This window comes from Lontra canadensis, unplaced genomic scaffold, assembly GCF_010015895.1.
Source record: "Lontra canadensis isolate GAN:19392208 unplaced genomic scaffold, GSC_riverotter_1.0 scaffold27, whole genome shotgun sequence".
Classification (NCBI taxonomy): domain Eukaryota; kingdom Metazoa; phylum Chordata; class Mammalia; order Carnivora; family Mustelidae; genus Lontra; species Lontra canadensis.
Window position 1 is genome coordinate 2,987,259 of NW_022631021.1, and position 21,650 is coordinate 3,008,908.

A 21,650-nucleotide genomic window follows, 5' to 3' on the forward strand; every position below is an offset into this window, starting at 1 on the left:
ATGAAACTGTAAGAAAATACACTGCCCATATCAAGAAAAATTGGCAACTATTTTCCCTTTTAAAAATAATTTTACAGAATAGTGGATACTTTAAAGGTAACATTTCCAAAAAGGAGAAAAAGGTAGAAGTGTTTCCCTGTTCTGGGTCTCTTCCACATGACCCATCCCCAAAAGAAATAAAAATCAAATTATCAAACACACCTAACCTTCTGTGTTCCAGGCCCAAGTTTAAGTTTTCTAACAAAAAGCTTTAAATAAATCATACCAAAATTTGACAAAACTGTCTTGTTTTTCTTCTAGACATTTTGCTTTTAACAAGGCAATCTATATTTGTACTGTCCAATACAGTAGCTTCCAAATGTATGCAGCTTTTTAAATTTAAATTCAAATCAATTAAAATTAAATGAAATTTACTACTTACTTCCTCAATCTCACTAGCAACATTTCAAGTGCCCAACAGTCATATGTGCCTCACAGCTACCATATTGAGCAGTGCAAGTATAGAATATCTCTATCTTTGCAGAAACTTCTTGTAGATGGCACTGGTCTAGATCAATAGTGTAATACAAAAGAATATCTCTGAGGATAGGAATTTCAGACAGGTCAAGTAATAGAAAGTCTGTTGAAAAGTAGGCTGAGTATTGGCTTCCTCACACCCGTCCCTTTTATCCCTTTAACAGTAAGCTATATTTTCTTTATCCATACTAGAAAACTCAATTCAAGTTGACATCAATAACAAAGGATTTTATTTTTTTACATAACTTGAAGATTCAATAGGAGTTCAGGCATGGTTTAATCAGGATGCTGCCTCTACTTTTCTCTAATTCTTCCATAGTCTTCTATTAACAGTTTAACCATTAACCTAATTTCTCTCAATGTTTAAAAATGACTACACCAATTCCAGACCTGTACCTACATCATTCAGAGAAAGTTTTTCTCTTCATTCTACCTTAGAATAAATGTCCTTTATTTCACTTATTTCACTCTGGTTGGCCCAATCGATTTTAAGCAACAATAATGCCCAGGTAAATAATATTTATGGATAATCAAAGTACTAGTTACTGATCCAGTTATCATAGCAGCTGTATCATACTAGGCATATTTGCTTACGCCTGTGAAGTCTCACTCTAGAAACTGGGATGAAGATCAATACCCTTCTCCAACCACCACCACCCCCAAAAAACTGCACAGCTGCTATGCATTAGGGGTGGTAGTCCTTCAAAAGAAATTAAGTGCTGTTGCAAATGGGAGGTATGGATGCTGGGCAGGCACCCAATATATGTGTCCCTATATACTCATATAAAATTACTTTGTAGGGGTTTAAAACTAAGTCTGAAGATTATGTTCACCTTTGGTTTTGAGAGCTATGTTAAGTCTAAACCTGCAAAAGACCAGAGATTTCATGCAACTTTCTAAGCTTATAAATTAGTCTGTCATAGTTATATATACATACATGTGTCTGTAAATGTATATATATGTACACTGATAGAAACACCAGACTTCTGGATCAGAGAACAGACCATTTATTATGCACAGCAAGAAGAGCACCCAGAGTAGCATATTGCATTGGTTCCCCTTGCCCCAATTCCCACAGGTGATACAATGGGTACCAGATCCTTCAAATTTTGAGATTAATAGTTTATATAGGGTGGCTGGCATATCTGCTCCTATCCCACTCTGCTGAGAAAGAGAACTTTAAAACCCTGGAAGGTAAGTGAATGTCTCCCCGAGGAAGATAAGTTTCTACGTATCTTTGGAGCAATTCACAACCTCTAGATTCTAAGACCTTTGCTATTCAAATATTCCCTTTATTCAGAAAGCCCAGAGCATGAAGAAATGTGAGAATATGCATGGAGAATTATCTTCCTAATGGATATTAGCAAATTAACCTCGAACTGGGCAACCCCACCACTAAGTTTGAAACTGGTTCCTCAAATATTTACCCAACATCATCAATTTTATTTTAATTTACCATTTTTATAAGGTAAAATTTTATCCCCCAAATGTTATTAAAACAAAAGCTTTGTATTTTTGTTCTAATTTACAATTCTTGCTAATTAAATTAAGCTTTTTTTGTGAAATTGCTAGCTTAGGTCTTTTGCCCATTTTTCTAGTGTTCTAGTTGTCATTTAGCACTGATTTATAGAATTTGTAATAATTTTTCCCTGGGACCCTCTGAAGCAAAGTCTGGAGGAAAAGGTTCACGTAGGCATGGTTTATTCAGGAATGTGATCCCAGAAAGCAATGATAAGTGACAAGAGAATACATGTGGAAGAAGGGGGCATCAATAGAAACACCAGTCTTCAAGTTGCAACTGGGAGAAACCCACAGATTGTCCAAATTTTATAGAATGTGTCTCAGGAAGGAAGGGGGATGCATTTATCTTTAGGCTCACATATCCCAATGGTCAAGGGTTGTCTTGCTGAGTGTGTACTCTCCCACACTTCCTGGCATTTGTGTATGCCTGAGTGTTGTATGGTTCCTAAGGGTCCCCAAACCTCGGTGTCAACAAAGCTCCAGGGCAGGAAGAGAGAGACTGTACAGCATGGGCTTGGGTTGAGCCTATGTCAAAATATAGTCTCAGAGGCAGTCAAAGAGAGTCCAGAATCACAGCCATGATTAGACTGTGACATGAGGCTGGAAGGAAGTACCACTGTGCACAAGAAGCGTCCTACATACCGGTGTGCCATGGAGTACCCTACAAAGCAGAACTTCTTTCCAGCTTCCCTACCAATGAAATGTCTCTTCTCTGCATTCTTCTCCTCTTGCTCTGGGTTTTAAACTAGGGTAGAAAAAAATCCCCCAATAATTACTCTGGTATTCTACTACTAAAGTTTTAATCCAGTATCACAGATGGATCAGGAGGTTCAATTAGCATCACTTTGAATTCCTGGCAAAGATTTCAGTGGTTCCTGTGAAGCATTTCCAGAGGGTATCATTTTATCCAAAATTTCTCTATGCCTTTGTATCTTGTAATGGACTGTACTTATCAGAGCCCATTTGTACAAGTAACAAATTTTTAGAGATCCTGAATATATTCTCAGGTAGCAATAAAGCCTCATAAATAAATCTGAGAAAAGGCCAAACATGCTGTTTGTACTATTTGTGTATAAATTGATTTCACCTTCATGATTCAAAGGGATGAAATATAAAAATGTGATTGTCAACAACAAAAATTATGTGTACCCTTAGAATGAAGCTCTACTCTAAGCCATACCCTAATAATTCAATCAATGGTTGAGGTTACCAAATACCTCACTACCAGAGTAAAGACCATCTAGTCCCTGAACTATATTGGGAATATATTTGGAGCAGAAGAATGTAGTTAAACCTGGAGTCATCCAATTAATTCTTCTTTCTTATGGACCCTGGGAAAGATTTAAACATTTAAGTGCAAGGATTTGCCACTGGGTAGGCAGCTTGCTTGGAACTAAATTCAAGAGATAAGGACTTGTAGGACCCTTATAACAATATAATATTTTCTTGATCGGGTCAAATTTAATGAGAATTGGTGAAAATCTGTCAGGATCACACTAGCTCTGGGCTTCCCCCATTAGACTCCTTCCTATTTTATAACAGTCTAAGAAAACAATGTTGTTTGCCTGGGCTCTACCCTCTTATCAGGGCATTTGGAATATAGTTCACAGGTCTGAATGAGCACCCAGAATGTTTGTTGTAAATCAAGTATATACCCTCAGTCCAGGAAGAGATCCTTTGAGGATCTCCAAGCAGGACCAGAAACAGAGATGAAAAACCCCATACCCCATTTTTTTCACCTGGTCATGGATATATGCAACTTAATTTTCCTTCAGCTCACTTCTTAGGTTTTCATAAGTTACTTTCTAATCCTAAACTGGGGGTTGGGGGGTGAGGGGGTAACTCAATTCCCACAACTACACCAGAGGAAGGATGCTCTAGAGGAGAGCTAAGTTTCTGTCCCTAACTGAGCAGCAGCCCCAGAACCTTCAAAGCTAGATACCCTGACACCCCTGTCCATAGAGCAATCCACCTTCCCTTCCATTCCAAGCTGTTCTGGAAAAGTAAAGTAAAACAAAACAAATGACAGAATGAAGAAACCATGTGGGAGAGGGATACTCTTTATCACTCTTGCCATCAACTCCCAGAACTTGATTTGTACCTGCTCATTTCTGTGGTGCTGGCAAGAGTAAGGTACATGTGTAGACAGAACCTAGGCATCAAATGTAACTTATTTGTTTAAATTCACACTAATATTTAAACTACTTTAAAATGGGAAGTCTGCCACCTCTTGTAACATAGAGGTCCTTGGGGTTCTTGTGGTTTTAGTGCTGTCTTGAACCAGCTCCAAGGCCCTGGCCACCCAGCTCCCCTTTCTTGAGCATCAATTAAGTTAAACCCCAACCACCCTCCTAATCAGGTTCTCACATTCAGGTCCACTGATCACTAATGACCCCAGAGCCAGGCACCAGACAACTAGAGATAGTCCTGTACCCCAGAGTCAGAGGAAATTATTTAAATTCACCAATCCACAAGGAGCCATGGAAACCTGGCTACCCCTACCCAATTTGCGATACAAGGTCCCCACAGTTCTAGCTGGATGTTACCCTATTGCCAGGTGCAGTCCCCTATGTGGCCCTGTGCAGAAGCAGGCTTTTCTCCTTCAAGAATTATGAATAACAGAGTTGTGCCTTTCATTTATCCCAGTGGCCATGTTGTTTCCTGCCCCAAAAGGATCTTTAAATCTAATCAAACACCCCTATAATCATAACACCAATCAGAAACAAAATTTTTTTTTGAGAAAACAAAAACTTTTTCTCATCCTGTTCTTAAAGAATGAAACCTCATTTTTAAAGGACAAACCACAGCCCATTTCCAAATTTTGTGAAATATCAGGAAGGGTACTGGAACCAAGCAATTCAAGCCACCACATCTAAAACATTATGTCTTCTAGGCCTCAACTCTCAACTTCCCCTTTGTAGACCAATCTTTTTAAAAAAGCATTTCATTACATCATCTTCAGGTTAAGATGATGTAATGGTACATTTTGTTCATGTAACTTTAATTCTTAGACTAAACTTTTAATTCTAAAACTAAAAACATGAAGAACAAACAACCACAGAGCCCTCTCTATCACCCCTTCCAGGAATCAGACCTTATCTCCTGAAATCCCTGTGATGGATGTCCATGGGGTTACACAGAGCTGGTATCTGACTCTGCAGGTGGTGGGTCTTTCCACTTCCCCTGAAACCCTCCATTTTTCCACACATACTCTGTTTTGACAAAGAGCCATTAGGAATAAATACTTTTCAAAAGCAACATCCTATAATAAAATGTATTAGCTCATTTCTGCCTTTGGATACCACCCAAGCATCCAATGTGGGATGACACTGTGCAAAATTCCCAAGCAGGGGCAGGCAGCCTGTGTGGTTCACCATGTGAGGATGAAAGCAAATCACCTTCCCAAGGACCGCAGAGATTACATTTAAAAGCTGAAATATAAAAGGGTTGGATGATTCATTCTCCTAGAACTTTGGGTAAAGAGCTCTCCTTTCATTTTCCCTCCTGGATACAAGGGAAAATAACTGACCCTTTTCATAGAACTTTCTCTTTTACCAAGTCCCCATCATCCCACTGCAAATTTCTTCATACAAAGAGGTAAATATTGGGCTCCTGGGTGATTCAGTTGGTTGAGTGTCTGCCTTTGTCTCAGGTCATGATTTCAGTGTCCTGGGATCTTAAGTTGCAGAACAGGAAGCCTGTTTCTCTCTCTGCCTCTGCCCCTCTCTCTCTCTCTCTCTCTGCTTCTCATGAATAAATAGATAAAATCTTAAAAAAAAAAGATGTAAATATTAGGGAACAGAGTTGCTCTGTCAGTCTGTGGTTGTTTATATTTTCAAAACTCTTCAATTATGAAGTTCAGAGAAAACAAATTTTCAACTGGGGTAATGGAATGAAAACAGCAAAAAGGAAACTTCAAAGTGAAAAGTCTAAAGAGTAAAGATTTGAATTTTTCAACTTTCCTTCCCCTATTAGAATGAATTTAAGGGCAATTTAAATGGTTTCCATAAGAGTATCTGTGCCATTCTCATCACTCTGGTTTCCTAAGGAAAGCACAGTCAATTTAGTATTGTAGTCACCCTTGTATAAACAAGGGTAGATATAAAATGCTGAGCATGATACCTGAAATATAAACACCTCTCATACTTGTTCTTCTTATTATTACATCATTATTACTATTATTATTATTATTTCCCCACAGGGTTTCCCTACCCACACATACTTCTATAAATGCTTTCTTAGGCTCAACTACACTAATCATATCAAACTAACCTAAAAGTCCTTAAGTTTTAGGTCATGACCTTTAAGGAATTAATAGAGAAATTATTTGCCATGTCATCTTTTCTCTATAATTCCACAATGAAAGATAATCATTCTGGACCAAAAGAAAAAGTGTTATGAAGAAAAGTAAGTAGAAATCCTTTCTGTCCTAATATGTAGACATCATAGTTTTCCTTTACAATTCAAAGAAAAAAAATTCAAGGAAAAAATCTTTTGCACTTCTGTCTACACTTGTCAACATCTCTAAAATTGGCAATCAATAACTCAGATGTCCCCAAAGGTATACAAATCATGGAATGCGCTTTGCACTCCCTTTTAAGTGCAAATACAGCATGTTCTGCTAACAGAAAGTTAGCTGTTGACAACAGAGCCATTAAAACATAAGTGATCTTTCATTCCAGATCTCCTTGAAATTATTTTGCCAAGGAAATAGAGTTGCACTATCCTCAAAGATTAGGAGGGAAGACATAGAGGGAAAAATAAAAAGAAATAGAAAAATTATTTGAATTGTTATAGACCTCTCTCTTGTATTCAGCTACTCTTCTTGGAACACAGTTGTACAAATATACCCAAAATTGATCCTTTATAAACTACAGCTACCTTAGAGTTAATAAAGAATATATATTTGCATATTATAATTCAGAATGACAAAACTAGAAAATACTCTTCCTTACTAAACTGTAAAAGGCAACAAAATTGTATATCACAATTATCATACCAGAGCAAACTGCACTGGAAATGTTTCAAACCAAAAATTAATTATGCTAATTAACACAAGGAAATGTATCAATCATCAAATTTAGTTCAGAGCAGTCTCCCATTATTTTAATTTGGTATTTTTTAGTTTAAACTACTAATGTGGGATTTTTCTGAAAGTTTAGTAACATAAATCTAAGTCTGTTTTACTTCATAACTAATAACTATCAAGATCTCAGAAACAAACTATAGATTCCCCAAATTTATCAGAGTAACTGAGACAAGATATAACATGTTTTACCAGAGCAATACCACCAAAACTGTAAGGAAATGGAAATTTCTGCTTAGAAAAAAAAAAAAAAAACAGGTTTTTCTTTTGTTTTCTAGTGCCTGAGTTTTTTAGAAAAATATGACAAATTGCTGGGGAAAAAAAGAAGATATGACAGACCGCTAGCCGTTCACCAAGAAACAGAATAAAGTTCTTCCCTTCTTCTGTCAGTTGTTGTTGTGAAATGGATGCCCAGCCTGGGACCGAACTACCCAAGGGGCCCAACGCCCCTAGGGTGGCTCTTTGATTAGACCCACAGTTTCACCACTGGACTGCAGCAAAAATTATTTAACTTCTATATCACTTGCTCACATGGAATTCCCTGGCCCCCAACTTTTGCTCTCTCCCCTTTCTTTTTAAGTTGCTTGTTGCAAGTCACTTGAAAGTCCCCTGTCAACCACTGCAATGCCACTATTCACATGGCTCCCAAAATACCTGTACGGAGTGGAACCAGTTACCAACCTGGAGAACTTACCCCAGGGAAAGTAAGAAAGAAAGAAATCACGGTCTCTTAGCCATTATATTTTGGAATTTCTGCATTCAAGCAGCAAAAAGTAGGTAATGGGAAATGATGGGAAGAGAAGAACTGTAAAAACCAGAGGAGATGATTTTCCAAATCCTGGCATTACTTAAGAAGCTTACTAACAAATATGAGATATAATTCCTAAGTCAATTTATTTTAATTTATCTACTCAACTCAATAAATAATTATTGATTATATGGCCTTTACAGTGACATAGGACTTCAGGTATTTCATACATGATAATAGAAAACCACCATAAGTCCCTGACCAAGGAAAGCAATGAAATAAAAACAGTTTTTGTGTGCTATGCTGCCATCAAAAGAAATGAAATCTTGCCATTTGCAATGATGTGGATGGAACTAGAGGGTATTATGCAGAGCAAAATAAGTCAATCAGAGAAACAATTATCATATGATCTCTCTGATATGAGGAATTTGAGAGACAGGGCAGGGGGATCATGAGGAGTAGGGAGGTAAAAAAATGAAACTAAATGGGAACAGGAGGGAGACAAACCATAAGAGCTCTTGAGGGTTGCTGGGGGATGCGGGGTTAGGGTTAGGGTGGTTAGGTTATGGACACTGGGGTGGGTGTGTGCTATGGTGAGTGCTGTGAAATGTGTAAGCCTGATGATTCACAGACCTGTACCCCTGGGGCAAATAATATATGTTAATTTTTAAAGATTCATCAAAATTTTTAAAAAAGCAGTTCTTGTGGGAGGCTTTTCTTGACATAGTGAGCAAGGATCTGCAATCCCTGAATGGGAGATACTGAGACAAAATATAGAGATTTCATAGAAAACTTATAGTGCCTGCAGAAGAGTGATGCTGTGGATAGGGAAAGAAAGGGTGACTCCTGAATTAATCTAGAGGAAAATCCAGGATTTGGCATATGATAAGATGCATTTGCCAAAGGAGAAGAAAGAGTCAGAAATAGCTCTGAGGTTGAGACTGGAGAATGTATTTTCATTGTTATAGTATCATAAGCAAACAGAAATTGTTTCTTGTCTTGACCTCATTATAGAAAACTAAAACATTTATGGTCACAGATCATTTTTCATCATAATTTTCTTTTGCCTTTCATGCAGAACAAACTATAACCAGAAATTTGTTTCAGTCACCTTACGTCATCTCACTACGTGTGCACATACACACACACAATTCTTTGAACAATATTTTTTGAGAAATGATATATATGGTTTACATATACAAACATTTAGCAAGCACTGTGTTGTGCAAGGTTAATTTATCTTTCCACCGTCGTCTCCCATTCTTTAACATCCCCAAGCACAATAAGCTCTAGACTTTCCAAGTGACTTGCCACTTCCTGAATACTTGGTCATGCCTCTGTGTTCGGCACATGATTCTAGATGTTGTTCCTTCTATCAAATATTCATTCTTCTCCTGGTTCACCTGGAAAGTGCCAGCTAATTCTTTGAACACAGATCATTGGTTGTTCCTCCATGATGCTTTCCTCACATCCTTATCCCTTTCTCAGTAAGAATTTTTGATACTGAGATTTAAAAAAAAAAAAAAAAAAAAAAACAACCCTTCAGTATACAGAGATAAAATGTCATGGTCTCTCAAGGAGCTCACGGTCTTATGGAGAGACAAACATAAAAATAACCAATTATAATACAATATGAGATGTTCTATAATAAAGACAGAGTTTGAACAAGGTAAAGCAGCAAACATAAGGAAAGAATTATTTTACTTTCTTTGTGGAAGGCAGGAAAAGTGTCATGGAACAGTCTGCACGTTTTCCTAATTATAATAGTTGCTGGGTGTTTTATAATTATTTCTTGCATCTGTGTGTTATCAGTTCAGGTACTCCGATAAGCAGGTGCCAATATGGAAGACAAGAAATTTATTGGGGGTAAAGTTTATGAAACATAAAGAAAGAAGGAGCAGGAGTCCACAGCGCAAGTTTCTATGCCTGATGCATGGCTGACATCTGCGAATGAAAAGAAGGAAATAGGCCTGGGTAGGAAGAGTTTCAGACCACAGGGCAGTGCTAAGAAAGTCTTGGTATTTACCCCAAAGATACAGATGTGGTGAAAAGAAGGGCCATCTGTACACCAAAGTTCATAGCAGCAACGGCCACAATCGGCAAAGTGTGAAAAGAACCAAAATGCCCTTCAGTAGATGAATGGATAAAGAAGATATGGTCCATATATACTATGGAGTATTATGCCTCCATCAGAAAGGATGAATACCCAACTTTTGTAGCAACATGGATGGGACTGGAGGAGATGATGCTGAATAAAATAAGTCAAGCAGAGAAAGTCAATTATCATATGGTTTCACTTACTTGTGGAGCATAAGGAATAACACAGAGGGCATTGGGAGATGGGGAGGAGAAGTGAGTTGGGGGAAATTGGAGAGGGATACGAACCAGACTGTGGACTCTCAGAAACAAACTGAGGGTTTTGGAGTGGAAGGAGGTGGGGGGTTGGGTGAGCCTAGTGGTGGGTCTTAAGGAGGGCACGTATTCCATGGAGCATTGGGTGTGGTGCATAAACAATGAATAATGGAACACTGAAAAAATAAAAAAATAATTTAAAAAAGTCTTGGCCAGGCAAATGGGGAAACCCAACATAAAGATTACCTGTGGAGGATTCCTGCTTAAGGCAAAAATGGTCAGGTCTATACCTCCACCATTCTCAATCATTGACTGGAAGCTACTGGGAGGGCGAAGTTTGACATCAGCTCTAATACTGTTTTAGATCCAAAAAGCACAGGAGTGGTCAGATAACTATAAGGAGCTACGGGTTCTGTTTCAAAGGGATTGCTGAGAAGTGCATCTTCATGGCTCCCCCAGTCCAACTTGCTAAAATGCTGAATTCTTCCAACCCACAGATCAAGTCCTGGTCTATTTGTATTTCCAGCATTTATTATAGTGCCTAAAACTCAGTAAGTACAAATGCTTGACAAAGTGACATTTTTTTTTTAAGATTTTATTTATTTATTTGATAGACAGAGACCACAAGTAGGCAGAGAGAGAGGAAGAAGCAGGCTTCCTGCTGAGCAGAGAGCTCGATGCAGGGCTCGATGCCAGGAACCTGGGATCACGACCTGAGCCGAAGGCAGAGGCTCTAACCCACTGAGCCACCCAGGCGCCCCCAAAATAACATTTCTTAAAGCAATATGGTGAGTTAGACATTATGGATACAAAATGTATAAAAATATATTCCTTATTTGATCATATAAATCTTATAAATGACACTATTAAGTGTCTAAACCTGGGTGACTCCAGAAAAGGTACAAACAGAAATTGCTACAGATCCATAAATCTTACACAGAATGGGCCCTGTGGCAGGTCTAAATTCCAAATTCCTGCCAAAGTCCAGATTCCCAAAGACATCTGGATAATAGACTTTTGTTATAGCTTTACAGAAATTAACTTAGGACTGTGTCTGGCCCACACTAGAATAGCTCTGGAGGTTGAGAATAATAGATAGATGTCCAGGGCTAAGTGTACCGAGTGTACCGATTGCCCTGTACCTCTGCAATCATATTGTACATTGTGCAACTTTGAAATTTCTGAGATCTGACATGATTCTTGCTCATTCAAACTTAACATGTGCAACTGTGTTTCTACTGGAAAATTCACTTGAGGGTTCCATAAACTTACACCTCCATCTATGACTAAACTGTGCTGTGATTTCTCTATTGTCTATTCTGATTAGACTCACTTCCTTATGCTCATTTGAGATAATTAAATCCCAAGTGGTATCTGTGTATGGCTCTCTTCAGCAATCTCAGCCTAATATTAACATTAGGCAGCTGGTAGCAACAGTGAGATTAATACAAAAACTCTGGTACCTATCATAGGTACATCTCTGAGAAGAAAGTTCTGGATAATGGACCATCTCTGAGAAGAAAGTTCCGGATAATGGAGGGCAGGGGAATTAAACTGTGATGGCTAGTTGCTTTGTTTACCTTTTATGATCTAAGATGACCAAGACCTTAATACAAGTAAGACAAGATAAAACTCTTCAGTGATGAACCAGTTACATGCCATTAACTTTCAAATCTCTGGGTCATCTGGGTAAAAGTAATAAATACTTCCTATGGCCCAGTAATTCCTGAAGGACACAGTCACAAGCGACTCTTTAAAGCAATGACAGGAGTGCTAACAAAGTTTGCAATCAATATAAAGATTTGTACCACCTTAACAATCATATGATGGGCTGTGACAGTCAGAAAATGCTTGAAGAGAGGGGCAAATTTCAACCTAGTTCTTTAAGAAAGGTCATAAAGAAGGAGGTGGGAGTTATGATAAAAAAGAGATGCAGATATAGAAGGGAGCTTACCATGATCTAAGTATGATAAGGAAGTCTTTGCCAAGAATGTTGATAAGTTATTTGTTCATTTATTTTGTCTTCTTCCAAAAAGCACTGTGGCAGCATACTGGAATATTATACTGGGATAAAATTGTGTAGGGCCTTGAACTTCAGGCAACAGGATTTCTCAACTATTCCATGAAGAATGAAGAGTGTCAAACAAAGTTGTGTTTGATGAATTTCCAAGTTTCAGCAAAGTGTGGAATAATTAGATGTGAAGATACAGCATGTGTAAATATACACACATACATGTATATATGTATATATTATATATGCACATATACACGTGTACATTTATATATATATAAACATTAATTTCTAAGAGGCATCCTTAAGAGAGATAAACATCTTTTCAGTCTGCGTCATAAGTAAAGTAAATGTATTCGTGTGCATCTGTAGTACAAACAGTTTCCTTTTATGTTGGAACTTGTGAGAGTTAGAAATAGCTGCATATAAAAGTAAAGGCTGGAGAGAGTGGATATCAGTGTGCTACAGACCAACAGCATGATGTCAAGCATATGAATTTACTTATAGGGCACCTAAGTGGGGCAAAGGGACCTCAGGGAACTATACCAAAAGACATCCAGGAAATATGGTCCTTTTGTGACAGTTATAAATTCGTTGGGATTATTCAGTACTTCTGGAGCTGAGGATTATTGAGCCAGTAAATTTGGAATAGTGGGCTTTCATAAACACCTGTGCCATGAGTTAAAGCTGCTGAAAAAGATGGAATTAAAACAACATTGATTTGCTCTTATCTTGTAAATATGGGCATGTTCAAGGCTGCTGAATCAGTAAAGAAGTTTTCTGTCCCCTCTGTAGCCTGAGGCACATCATGACTTTCATGAAGAGCATCCTCCCTCTTCTAGCAGCTGTGTGCATGTATAAGCCCCTATGAGCAGACAAGTGTAAGTAACCATCTCTTGCTCAAAGAAAATAAACTACAAGCAATAATGAAGTAAAAACTGGAATCTAAGAATCTCTGTATGGAATATCATTTCTATCAGAAGACAATGATCAAGGTGTTTCAGTCCGATCCCTAATAATATTACTGACGTTCTCTGGATTCCGAACCTATGTTGGCTTTTTTTTTTTTTTAAACTTGGAAAAAAAATAAATTGTAAATTAACCAACTAGAATACATCCAAGAAAGTACGCTTTCTTAAACCATCCTTATAATGCAGTGTTCTTATCCAGTTAGTACTCCCCCAAATCATGTATGCCTTACAAGCAAGGCATACAATCATTGTTCTTCAAAAGCTCAAACTCAAACAGTGCACATTAGACATCCATAATAAAAATATATTACAAAGCCATTGACATATCCAGGTAAGAGTAAATGAAGGTGGAAAAAAAACCACTGGAAATAGAAGAAATTAAGAAATACCAAGGGGCACCTGGGTGGCTCAGTGGGTTAAGCCTCTGCCTTCAGCTCAGGTTGTGTCTCAGGGTCCTGGGATCGAGCCCCATGTCAGTCTCTCTGCTCAGTGGAGAGCCTGCTTCCCCCTCTCTCTGCCTGCCTCTCTGCCAGCTTGTGATCTCTCTCTGTCAAATAAATAAAATCTTTTTAAAAAATTAAAATAAAATAAAAAAAGAAATACCAGGAAGTGTCGGCAGGATCTGGCAACTGATTAGATGTGGAAGTTGAGAGAAAAGTCAGAGCTCAAAGGTTTGGGATGATGTTGATAATAGAATGCAGTGTTTTTATCATAGGAGGAGGAGGAGGAGGAAAAGGAGGACATTAGTTTCCCGAATAGAATCTACGTGGAGAAGTACAGCAGACAGAAACAACACACCAGAGGGAATTTGGCACTTAACTGCCTGGACTCTGCCCCTTGAGGTGAATTTGGTACCATCCACCACATATCACCTGCTATCTCAGATGACCCATGGGTTCCCTAAAACCATTTGCAGAAATGATTCTGGATGTTTATTGCTTGTTTTAAACTCGTTTCCATTCAATCCTTTTTGTTTTGTTTTGAGATGACCCTGACTTTTGGTTCTATTCTCCATTTATATTCCTGTTCCTAAGCTAAACACTTAAGATTTATTTTTAGTCTCCAGTTTGACTCTTGTCTCTTCTTAAAGGACTTAACTTGAAATAACTCCTAAAAGTTCCTGCTGTCCCAGAGATCTTCTCTGCCTACAGCACCCATCCTGGCCCATTTTTCAAGCACTCAACTATATCCATCCAAACAACCATAATAAAAGAATTCTTTAAGACCTGGAGATGGTAATGTAGGAGTCCTCCAAGAATTAAAACTGTAGGCATGAATGAGACCATCAGAGCAAAATCACAGAGATAAAAGAGTTATGTGAAGGCATGAGAAGGAGAGTGTGAAACAAAATAAACATGAGAGGAACCATCAAAAGATAGTAAAATGACCAGGATATAGCAGGTCATGGAGTCAAGGAAAGAAAGAATTTTAAGGAGTAGAGAAGGACAAAAACTGTGGAAATCATGTACAAGAGGTTACATTGTAAGAAAGTATAAATACACTAAACTCTCAAGAATTCTTGAGTGAGGGCGCCTGGGTGGTTCAGTGGGTTAAGCTGCTGCCTTCAGCTTGGGTCATGATCTCAGGGTCCTGGGATCGAGTCCTGCATCAGGTTTTCTGCTCGGTGGAGAGCCTGCTTCCCTCTCTCTCTCTCTTCCTGCCTCTCTGCCTACTTGTGATCTCTGTCAAATAAATAAATAAATAATCTTTTTTTAAAAAAGTTTTAAAAAAAGGAATTCTTGAGTAAAAACAATGTGAGAAATAGGACAAAAACTTAGGGAGAAATCAGGCATAAGAGAAGGATTTTTCTCTTCCTGAACAGAGTGGTTGAAGCATGTTTTCAGGGAAATGGTCATTAAAAAATGAAAGCTTAAAAATAATATGAGAAAGAAGGAATAATTGATGGAACAAGCTCACAAGGTTAGCAAAGGCGAAGAAAACAAAAATAGTCCCAGCCATCCTTTAGGAGGAAATAAAACAATGTAGCATCACAGAGGTTGAAGAAAAAGAAATTCAAAAATGGGTAAGGAGATATTAACAGCCTCAAATGCTAGGAAAAGATGAAGAAGGCCATATGAGAAAGGACCCTCGGTTGCTATTAAGAGACCAAACCATGCCCTTGAAAGGAATTTTTTCAGCTAGTTGTTAGGAAGAGAAGCAAGACCGCAGAAGGATAAGAAATGAAAGGTAAGAGGTAGAGGCAAGAAATGTAGACCACTCTTTTGAGAATCTATGGGGGAGAAAAAAAGAGACAAATGGGTAATAATTCAAGAAATGCAAAATCAAAAGATATACATGAAGTCAGGGGGACTAAGTGTGTTTGCAGAGGAGAGGAAGATACCAACAGAAAAAAAAAAGAAAGACTAACAGCACCGAAAAGGAATAATTGCTGGAGAGAGGCATGAAGAAGTTGAAAAGAAATTGAACCCAGAGCATAGGCTAAAAGATTAGTCCTACAGGGAGGACAAACAGCTTGTCCCTGAGTAAGAACAAAAAGAAAATTCAGTGAATGCATGTACTGAGATATTTTGAGAAAGGGAGTAACTTCGGACTTAGTCCAAATGCTCCCAAAGTCTTTATGAATGGCTGTCATTAATGAGTCAACTATGTCAAGTATAAATCATGCATGACAATCTTAGGTTTCAATTGAATTTTTCATGTAAACGGTTTTGTTTGAATTCTGCTTTGTGTCTGGTGCCTTGTCTCTATGCTCTATTTGCATTGGATTGAGAAAGAATAATACACTTAAACAATTCAAATTGAGAGACTAGAGTCATAATGATGAAATTAAAAAAAAAAAAAACACAAGATTTAGGGGATTACTCATTGCAGTAAACAAAGCCATAGGGAACAAAAGCTTTGTCTTCCTCCTAACAAAAATAAGGAATAAAAAAGAGGAATGATGAGTTTCGAGAGCAGAAAGAATATTTATGTTCTCTGGGATAGCATTGCAGACCTGACTCCTATTTTCAGAGATGCAAGTCAAAATCCTCTGTGCAGGACCAGCCCAGGTAGCGAAAGACCTAAGAGAAGGCAAAGAAGGAAGAGGGTAGCAAGTGTAGCAAAAAGATTTGTTCCATATAAAATCTTTTCTTTTTTTTTTTTAAGATTTTATTTATTTATTTGAGAGTGAGAGAGAGAGCAGGGGGTAGGGATAGAGGGATAAGCAGACCCCCCCACTGAGCAGGGAACCTGATATGGGGCTCAATCCTACAACCCTGGGATCATGACCTGAGACGAAGACAGCCGCTTAACCGAGTGAGCCACCCAGACACCCTTAAATCTTTTCTTTTTATAATCAGCTCTCAATATTTTGCAGGAAGCTGAAAGCTGTTTCTCAGACCCCTTGCAATAACGTAGGCTCTGCCAATCAGGATGCACATGCACAGACTTATATTCAGAATTGAATTAAATGGAGAGAGAGAGAGAGAGAGCACTTGAGATTAGGAAACACCCTGTGACTCTGAAATCAACAGTTCTCCAAGTGGCTTCTGGATTCCCCCATTCTCCAATGGTATGTTCCTGGAGAGGCTGAGGAGCATAATACTGGAGACAGAGACTGGGACAGTGGTTTCCTTGGCAGGCCAGCTCTGCCACGTTGTTCAGGGGTTCGTCCTTGGAAGTCCAGTGTAAAGCCTATCCCTCCAGCAATTCCAGAGATTTTTTGTAAGCACATAATTCTCTATGTTATATCCCTTTCTGCAAGTGGTTTCTGTTTCCTGAAACTGGAGCCTGAAAGGTACAACAGGGCAGAAGACAGCAAACTTCATCCTGTTGACCTAAACTGGCCAACCACCTGGTTTTTTCATTTTTTATGCCCAAGGAGCTGGGAATTGTTTTCACATTTTTAAGTGGTTACATTTTCAATTATTATATAAGGTGCAGGGGCCATATTTGTTCAATAAAAATACTAGATGCTGAATTAGATTTGTATTTCAGATAAATAACAAATAATTTTAAGTATGTCCAAATTATTATAGAGGGTATATTTATACTAAAAAAAAAATTTGTTTGGCAACACTTATTTAAGTTCCTATATAATATCCTTGATTGGCTTTTGTCCTACAATTTCTAAAAAGTCTTAGTATGTGCCCTTTGGTAGAAAGACCTAAAAGGGATTTGTAAACTATTATAATAAATGACCTCTCTGCACACACATTCATAGTTGTCCAGGCTGCTGAACCAAATATGTCAGTTCAGGCAACATTTAATGAGCATCTAAGTGCTTCCTTGGGAGTCAACCAGACAAGAGCAGCTTAGGGAGGCTCCTTGGTAAACGATGCTGATGCTGAAGGAGTCAGGCCTCAGTAACAGGACTCACTAACAGAAATCAAGATCTGAAGAAAATGAGAGGGGGACATTTCTCACTGTGAGAAAGCATACTGGTTCTAGTCTTGAGGGAACTGGAGATAAAATTCTCTCTATAGCAGAAACATCTCAGACGTGCTCACTTCCTGCATTCTGCCTGGAACTGGAGAGATGGTCCAGGAATCACTGTAGATCCACTGGGAAGGGTGAAACCAAACACAGGAGTACCAAAAAAATGGAAAGCAGCTCATATGGTGTGCCAATTATTAAAGAATTAAGTTAATGTCTCTCAGTCCCAAACCCACCCTTCCTTCCTCGGCGTTGTGATGCTGAATTTGGGACTCGACAGACCACATTTCTGCTCTATGGCTCTTTTCCTGAGCAGGGATGCAAACCTGGAGGAGACGGGAGGGACTTGCTCTTTCCCATCTACTTCCTGAGGATCTCGGATCTATGGCAATTCCTTCCAGCAATGCTTCCTAATGTCCCTGCAACAGCACCTGAATTGAGTGGGCAACTTTTCCAGCACTCTCAAAACCAACCCCAGAAATACTACCACCATCTAGTTGGTACCTCCCAGGGGCTTGGAATTTCAGCTCTGTGAGCCCCCTTCTCTCAGATACTAAATTTTAATGATTCCAACCATATTAAGCTCAAATTCCCTTTAAGAGAAATGTCTGTAAGGGGCTTCGTTGACAAAAGCCCCAGCTGTGGCTTTTGCTGTGGCCTCATCACCAAAAGTGAGCTGAGGTCAAACCCCTTCCCCACTCTGCCACTCTCCCCGAAGCCCTGGTCAATTCTTGCTAATGCCTGGGCACAGTGTGGTCCAAGTGTTATCCCATTCCTATAAGATGTGGGACTCCATTAATGGGCAACTTTAGCTGAGTACTTCTCACCATCCTGTTTGGAACCTTTTTAAACTGCCCCACTGTCTGAGAATTGTCTGCCCTCTTCTTTATTCACAGGTATCAGACGCACCTCAAGCTCTGAAGGTTGTTTCTGCCCACTTCTGCTTATTTCCCACTTATCCCTCATAGATGTTTCTCCCAATATGTCTCTTGTTCATTGAATTTCATCTTGGTGGTTGCCTCTCCATTGAACAAACACAGAAGTAACTGTAGTCGCCCAGGCAAGGGATGATCCCAGCTTACAGGAGGACATCAGCAGTGCACTTGGAGACAAGTGGACAGACAGGACATGTACCAACATGTATTACAATGAAAGAATGTACAGCACCTGTCTGCCCTGTGATTAGATGCTGGGGAAAATGGCTTGAGGGGATTTTAAATTACACCAAAATGGAGCATTAGACTACAGTCTCCAGCAACTTTGAATGTAACTGCCTCTTATATTACAAAACAAGTTTTCCTTTGGGATTCATAGAGCTAAATGCATCTTTTCAAGATGTAAATCATGGGGGCACCTGGGTGGCTCAGTCAGTTAAGCGTCTGCCTTCAGCTTGGGTGATGATCCCAGAGTCTTGGGATCGAGCTTGCTTCTCCCTTCCTCCCCCCGCTCATGCGCTGTCTCTCTCTCTCAAATAAGGAAATAAATAAATAAATCTTTAAAAAGAAAATTTAAATCATGTAGATAGTGTTCCAAAGGGAAGTTGCATCAAAGCTATACAGAGACTAAATGGCCAGTTACTATACTCATAGTTTTCTCTCTCAACTTTTATCATGAGTTCTTCCTTCCTGAAATATTTTTCGTGCTTTCCATTTAAACAAATTTATTTTTCATGACTCCCTTTGATAACAGCAATGTTTGTTATCGATTGTTTCTCATGGTTTCTTTAGCCACTTGGCTTGTAGGACACCACACACTCTGCGTTCTCTTCCTACCACATTGGCAATGCCTTCTCAGTTTCTATTGCTAGCTGCTCCTTCTCTGCTAGACCTCTAAATGTTCGAGTGCCCCTGGGCTCAACTCTCATGTTTCTCTTCCCTTTCACACTCACACCTCTCACCTCCTAGGTTATTTTGTCCAATTCTGGGATACAAATACCATGAATATGCCCATGGCTCCCAAACTGATAGAAGGAACCCTGACTCCCAGATTTCTCCCTGAGCTCCAAGTTGGATATCCAATGGCCATCTCAACATCTTCATTTGAATACTCAATAGGCATTTCCAACTTAACAGACCCAGCAGGAACTTTTGACTTCCTACCCTCCTCCTTTTCAGGCTCCCCATCTCATTAAAAGCATTTCCCAACACCCAATGGATTCCTGTCCTTTATAACTGCTCCCTTTCCTTCTCTCTGGAACTCCTAACCACAAACAAATCCTCTCACATCCTGTCAGACTCAACCTCCCCTGGCATTCTCCATTCCCTTTACTAGCCTTCTTTTTCTTCATAGAAGCTTTCACTCTATGTGCATGGGTATATGTTTTTTCTCTACCTATGTCAAAACAAAATAAAAATCAAGAATGTAAGCCTGTCTCTTTGCTCACTGCTATTTCTCCAGGTGCCAAGAACCGTACCTGGCATATTGTAGGCATCATAAATATTTGTCAGATCACTGACTGTCTAAGGGAATATATACATGCATCAAGGAGAGTTCCCTGATGCTTTTAATGTTACCTCGTTTTTTTCTAAAAATCACTTAGTAAATCCACAACTTACTAATAGAGCTCCAGGTCACTGAAGCTAATACTATAACAATCATTACTTTTAACACTGTAAATTCTCATTTATTGTTTTTGTCTCATACTTCACAAGTATTATCTGCAAATTGAGCAAGTGAATATCTCTCTACTTTTCAGGATGTCCCAACATTTACCAAAGGCACGGAATCCCAGCCAGCATTTTCCAATGAAATTCAAATCCAGGTTTAAAAATAACAAAAACACAACAACAGACATGTTCTTTTCTCTTGCATCTGTTAGTTGTCTCATAAGAGTAACCATCTTCCCACTTTCTTCTAATGGACTATTTGATGATTTCTGATCAATGTCCTGCAAACTTAAATGTTGCCAATGTTATCATTTGTTACCAGAGTGCACCAGTCCTCATCCCTTACTTCCACCCCAGAAACCTGTACATCTATCCTTGAAAACACTCTTTGCCAGTACATTTGGCCCACACTAATGCACATTTAATTCTTAAAAGCAAAACTACTTTTTCTGGCACCAGTAGCTCCCTAAGCGGATGAACCTAGAAGCTATGCCATGAGTTGATTGTTCCAGAGACATTTTAAGGTAAGAAAGTCTGAACACAACATGTAAAAGGGTCAGTAAGTTTTCTACCAAATAGTTTTTCTGGGAGAGTTTGGTCAAAAAGCCAATCTTTCCATTCCAAGTTTATGGGAGTTTCTGGGGGAAATAACCTTTATCACCAATCTGTCAGAAAATCCTAGGACCTGAGATGGAAGAAACCAGACCTGTAATCAAGAAAAATGCTTTTAAAGAAAAACCTGTTGCTCCATCTTTGAAATCGAAAACGTTCCTTATGCTACAGAAAGCAATTTATATGTTTAGCAGCTGTTGAAAATGATAGATGTTCTAACTTGTTTGAAATACAACTTTCTGGGGCGCCTGGGTGGCTCAGTGGGTTAAAGCCTCTGCCTTCAGCTCAAGTCATGATCACAGGGTCCTGGGATCGAGCCCCGCGTCGGGCTCTCTCCTTGGTGGGGAGCCTGCTTCCTCCTCTCTCTCTCTGCCTGCCTCTCTGCCTACTTGTGATCTCTCTCTGTCAAATAAATAAATAAAATCTTTAAAAAAAAAAATACAACTTCCTAAATTAATAGACAAGAATGTGTCTTTTGGAAGAGTTATTTCTCCTGTTAATTTCACACTTCATAAAAAAAAATTAACTCCCCAAAAGCAAATTCAGATATTACAAAGATCAAATAAACTACTTTGATTCCTCAAGAGAAAATATGAAAGGTTTCTCTCTTTTTAAAAAAACTGTATATTTCATACATTTCTTTAATTTCAGTTACATATTTACCACACAATACAAACACTGGGGCTGTGTCATTGCAATGTATGAGATCTTTAACTTTATTTTCGATATGGAGGTAATTTATTTAATGTTTGATTTTTGCAACAAAACTGTGTTTTACAGCATTGCTCAGTGTCACTAGTTACTGGTCTTTACTTTGGTTTTCCTCCAGTGTGTTACCTTTTCTTTATTA